The 6000-nt window shown below is 32.8% G+C and overlaps 1 pseudogene across 2 annotated transcripts; it reads right to left on the bottom strand.

Moving 5' to 3' along the window:
- Positions 1-1028: 1028 nt before the first annotated feature.
- LOC120073361 (F-box protein At5g46170 pseudogene) lies at positions 1029-3851 on the bottom strand (annotated as a pseudogene). Of its 2 annotated transcripts, none has more exons than XR_016528410.1 (2): positions 2299-3851; positions 1029-1408 (listed from the first exon to the last, which is right to left on the bottom strand). The product of XR_016528410.1 is annotated as an F-box protein At5g46170 pseudogene, transcript variant X1 (transcript). The 2 variants fall into 2 exon arrangements; XR_016528411.1 differs by having other exon boundaries at positions 1029-1339; positions 2299-3826.
- Between the last annotated feature and the right edge of the window lie 2149 nt (positions 3852-6000).

Genomic DNA, 6000 nt, shown 5'->3' on the forward strand with positions numbered 1-6000 from the left:
ATGATTAATTAGGTCCTATTTTATTTGATTGGAACTCCTTTTGTAATTGACTCACTTTCTGTGAGCTACATGTATATGTTCATTTTTACTGGATAAAAGTTAAGCATTGTCAGTGAAACCAGCGAATTCAAATTTCTCTTATGTAATGTCAGATGTTCAATTGATTACCATGAATGCTGCACACAAACGACCCTTCAATTCTCAATTCATCAGTCATAACTTCTACGAATCACCACATTAATATAAAATAAGAACTTGGAAGCAGTGTGTATTTCAGAATCTGAAACGGTTTGAGTAAATTCATGCCATCTGAAAAAAGAAATTTGAAAATAAGAAATTCAATGAAAATAGAGGTGCATTTTATGTCTTCATATATGTGTTAGCAAATTCCTAAATTAAATTCCAATTTAAACAAATTTTCAAAATGGGATTGAAAATATATTTAGTTATTAAATACTAAGTTGAATATAAACTATTACTAATTAATTTCTGAATTTGTTTTATGTCAAAATCTTTGTATAATTTTTATTTTGTAATCATATAAAACATATAATATATTACATATTTCAAATTTAACAAAAATAATTGAGTCTATAACATGAAATAAAATCATTGTTATTGTTTTTATCATTTTTAATATAATTCTACATTTTAAAATTTTGAATTCAAAATCAGAATACACTAAAAACATAAGAGTTGTTTTCAAAATTTTCATTATTTAGATCATAGAATCCGAAAACAATTTTCGGAAACAGAATTCAGATTGTCAACCAAACACATATTCGCTGTTCAGCGAATCTGAAAACATAAATCAAAATATGAGTTGCCTACCAAGAATCCGGCCAGAAAGATCATTAAATCCGAACTAGATCAAGACATGATAATTTATCAATCCATCATAATTCGATTGTGCATGTTCTGTTAGATTACTGTGGATAACATTTTTTAAAGCTTTAAGGTTTCAGATATGAGTATCAAGTGTCAAACACCTTAAAGAATTAAGTGTGTCAAACATGTGTAACAAGACATCCTGGAATTCAATATCCATGACATTAAGTGCTGCAATCAATTCATTAGGATGCAATTACTTGATAGAACTAGATCATATTCACATATTCAAACAAAACACTACAACAGGGCTTTTACAACATCATCTCTCTATTTGTATTTTTTGCACTTTTGCAAGTAGTATATGGAACAAAGGCCAAGTAGAGGAAGAATTTCGATTATCTCACTTGTTCAAGCAGAAGTCACCCATTCCTCAATCTAAAATCAACCCTGGAAAGCCGAGCATGCTGCAATTTGATTGTGATTAGGCTTTCTCCTCATACATGGAAATCTGGTGATGCATGAAACAAGGTATTTCCGTCACTATCAATCTTCCCTTTATCTGGATTCCATTCCCGTCCTGATTGGGAACGAGAATTAAATGATAAACAAGTGAATGTGGAAGAATCCACCAAGGAAAAGAACAAAAGAACCAAAGTGGATGCAAAGTTCATGAAGAAAGCAGAATATAGAAATTGCAAAACAAGCCATTATGAACTGCTGAGCCAAGACTTAACAATGACTGTCCTACTCCTGTTTATAATTTCCCTACGTCCTCGAAATAATACTGATACCTATCATGTATTGATGAGCCATTTATAATGCTCCCACCGCCAATGAGAACTTTTTCATGAAGTACTAATGACGAAGTGCATGGGTAACAGGCACATATATAACATAAAAATCATGGGGAGAGGACTTTAAACTTGGAATGGATTATATACAGTTATCCTCGTGTTGTAAAATTGTGAGGGTGTTTGATTTAATTTTTCAAGTGTTTAACTTTAAAAATAAGTCATTTTGCAAAATAGAAATTTTAAGCAACTACTTAAAATGACTTTCGAAACACTTAAAAAGTATTTTAAACCGTTTTTATCAAAAGAGTTTAAATAAAAATGATGTTTTTAAAAAAATATTTTTTTTTCTCTAGTCAATCCAAACAGGCATGCATCTACAACAAATAGGCCCTGCATCTACAACTCACAACTTTCCCAAGACAATATCCAGATAATAAGGAACATGTCTCCCTACAAATTGCACTACAGTAAATCTAAACATACCCGCATAATATTTAAATATCAGTAAATCATAGAACATAATTAGTCGCCAATGCAAACATACAATGATTGACCAAGGAATTGATAGATACCCACCATTACCAGGCATCTTTAACAATCCTAGAGAATTAGTAACTACACTTTAGTTCAATTAATTTGGAGATGGAGCATTTGCAACCGGAAAGAGGATTACCTCAGATCCAGTTGAAGTTATCAGAAAGAATTCATCTCAAGACAGTAAGTTCTCCTCTTCACCAGTATCTTTGCTGCGGTTCCATAAGGTTCCTCGAAAGCGTTTGAAAGCCATGACCCATCAGATACCTCTTTCTTTGTCATTGACTGCTCGCTTGGACGTATGGCAACAAGAGTTGCCCCCTTCAGAATAACCCCACCAGGCAATTCCAAGTGAGGCGCATACCAAAGCCTCATATTCAGAGCTGGAACAAGCGTTCTCTTTGATGCAGTTGAAGCTGACAAGGGCTTTACTCTCAACTCCTCAAGTTGATCCTTATTCATACACAACATGCCCTGTCCATCTGCATCAGTTAGAACTAAATTATCCAGAGTTTTATGCTCTGCAATTATCGGCTGCAGTAAGTAATGTCTCGCCGAAGCGGCGATTAGTGAGCTAATCGTCCAAACTACTCTCAATTTTAGTCCCCCGTTAGTATAAAACGATTCGGGAATGCTCCCGCTGTCGTCAGCTGCTGCACCATTTCCAGAGCAGAACCCATCAGTTCCATTCTCTTGAATGTGCTTATTAAAGGATCCAACGTGAATCACCGATGCAGCACCCAGGATCACACAATTATCCAAAGTTGATCCGAAATCAGCTCGCCATTTCAACAATATCCCATCGTCAATACCCAATTCACCGCTAGGAAGCTCGATCCGAAGCAACCGAATCTCGTTAAAATTCTTTAGAACTTGCGTAGGCGAGTGATGAGTCACACCACTTTGACCACTTTCTCCATCTTCTTCCCTTCCAACCGCAAGCGAAGAAGTCGACAAAGAAGACGAAGCCGAACCCAAACCAGAGGAACTCACACGTTTCGGACCCAAAAACTGACCTAGCGCTTGAAGCGGCTTAACAATGCCACCAAGAACCATACGAAACAGATTAGAAAACCCACTCCGGGACTTATCAGAAGACGAAGAAGCTGACGAGAAATCATCGTCGGAAATCACACAGTCAACTCGTACAACAACGTTATCTACCTGAGACACGATCGAGTGGAATCTTCGAGAAACTGCACAGCAACGTCCAAGAGCCTTAACATCACCGATCCTATTGAAAATCAGCAGCAACAGAGAATCAGGAAGACGATCGAAGTGATCATCGGAGTAATTACAACGGCTGTAACTCTGGCCAAAAACACCGTCCTGTATGGAGAAGATTCTGGCGGGCGGATCAGGGCGTAGATAAGAACAGGACATTGTTAAGAGTGAAGTCCGAAACTGAAGAAACAATGAATCCCGCTCAGATCGGAGAAAATGAAACTGAAAGATGAAAAGCTTCAGAACAAAGCGATGGATCTGATTCAGAAATGGATGGCCAAAGCATGATCGGAGCTTTGGCAACAAAGAGAAAAAATGAAGAATTGGATGAAACCCTAATTTTATAGGTCAAAGAACAAGAGAAAGAGAAAGAGAAAGAGAGATAGAAAATGGTGGGATGAGATGGATCCACGATTTTGTCCCTTGGGACTGAAAAATTCATTATTTGCATTTTTATTTTCCATTTTGTCAAAAGGAAAAACAAAAGTAACGAATATAAAATAATAATAATAATAATAAATCAAAATATTTATAAAATTTAGCAAAATTTAGAATTATGACACTGATAAACTCTTATCGGTGTGATATTGATAAATACTGATAGAAGTGTGACATTGACAAAAACTCATTGAAGTCTATCAATATTTATCATTGATAGATTCTAAAATTGTGTTATATTTGTAAATATTTTGATTTTGTGATATACTTTCTTTTTTATTTATTAACATCATCTTAAATTTGAAAGAAGTAAAAGGAAAAAAGAGAAGTATAATTTTTTTAAAAAAAAGGCATAATATAAATATTCGTTGACCCTTTTTCTTGTTCTCTTCTTTGTTTTGATAGAGAGCTTATTCTACCATTTTTTTTAAAAGAAAAATATGTTTTTTTTCAATACCCAAGCTTATAGAATCAAATATCAATTTTAGTCTAGCTTAGTCAATAAAATATTTATTATCATTGTTAAAGTTGAACTAAATAATAGACAATAGAAAATGTGAGAACTATATTGTTCTTTTATTTTTTAAATAAGAATTTGAATGCTTAGAATACTTTTTTTTCAGGGAAGCTTAGAAAATTTTTATTATCTATATCAAATGATTTTTTTTCCCTTTAATTGGAATGTAGAGTAGGTATTGAGATGTGTAATTAAGAAGTCTAGATTAGAACTACAACTAATTTAACTAATTTACCAATAAATGCTTGCAATGATGAATCAGTTAAGACAAGGACCACAAATTACTTATCCAAAGCCACACCCACATTATTATTTTTCATATTATAAAAGGAACACGTGGCAATCTAGGTGGATAGATCTAACAAAATATAATTTTATAAGATTAGAGAATTGAGAGACGAATTGATATGAAAACAAAGTTTTGTGTCCAAACTGTGTGACATTGTACTTGGCCCTGCAATACTAATAATAATATAGTTATTTTAGCATGTGTGTGTACACAAATATTTATTGGGGGAACATTTCAATTAGATTAATACTAATGTCACCTTATCGATTGATGTATTATTTTACTTTATGAATCTTATCTTACTTTTAAATATTACCAACATGAAGGACATGGATAATAATGTAGAATAATTTCATGTTATAAAGACTAGAAAATTCGGACATGAGACTTGAGTTATTGATCTTATCACAATGAATATAGATGCAACTTTTAAGAAAAATGATAGAGAAAATGCAATTTATGTGGTGTTTGAGAATGATACAAAAAAAGAGAGATTATGCTTACCTTTATCAATTTTGTGGACACAATGATTATTGGGTGATCGGTTGATTGCTCGTGGTAGCTAAAGTGAGTTTCCTTGATTCGGAGGAAACTTACTCTAAGTGTGTTGTTGCTCTGTTATAAAAGAAGGAAATGAGTGATCTCTCAAAGGTGAAGAAGATCACTAGTGAAGAGTAGAGGAAAGCTCACCATTATTTGACTTATGTATTTCATCACGGTTAGTATAAAGATTATCAATTACTTCATCAAGTGGCTCAATGGACATTACAGACAAAGGCGTTGTAGATTAAAATGGAAGAAATTCGAATAAGTCTATTGTCCACCATCTTGAATGTTAGCTTTCGAGAAAGTGAATTTATTTTTTTCTTTATTATTATTTATTTTTTTCTGATGGGTTTTTTTTTTTGTTGTTTTTTAAAAAATTAAAAAAAAAATACTTCGGCTAATTTTTCTAGTAAAAAAATTGTACTCAACAAGTAAATATATTTACAACTTTCAAACAAAATGTTAATCTGCAGATTAGATTTAAAAAAATTATACTTTAGCATAAAAATTTGATCCAAGCATTTATTGAAAAATTAAAAAAACAATAACAAAAGCAGACTTTTTAACGGAACAAATTAATTAATAAGGAAAGGTAAAATATGAAGGCAATAAATGAGCATGGGCCCCCGCCTTAAATTCCTCAAATACGGATGAGACACGTGCTGACCCACATGCACAGAGACAGCCATAAAAGCATCCAATTATTGTTCAAACCGTTAACCACAAATTTGTATTCTAATTAAACCTTTTCTTTTTGCTGTAATTATTATTATTATTTCTTTTTAGTATACTGCTGTAATTATTTAATAAGCATTTAAACGAGAAGA

Source organism: Benincasa hispida, chromosome 3 (assembly GCF_027475165.1).
Source record: "Benincasa hispida cultivar pf3 chromosome 3, pf3_genome.v1.1, whole genome shotgun sequence".
NCBI lineage: Eukaryota > Viridiplantae > Streptophyta > Magnoliopsida > Cucurbitales > Cucurbitaceae > Benincasa > Benincasa hispida.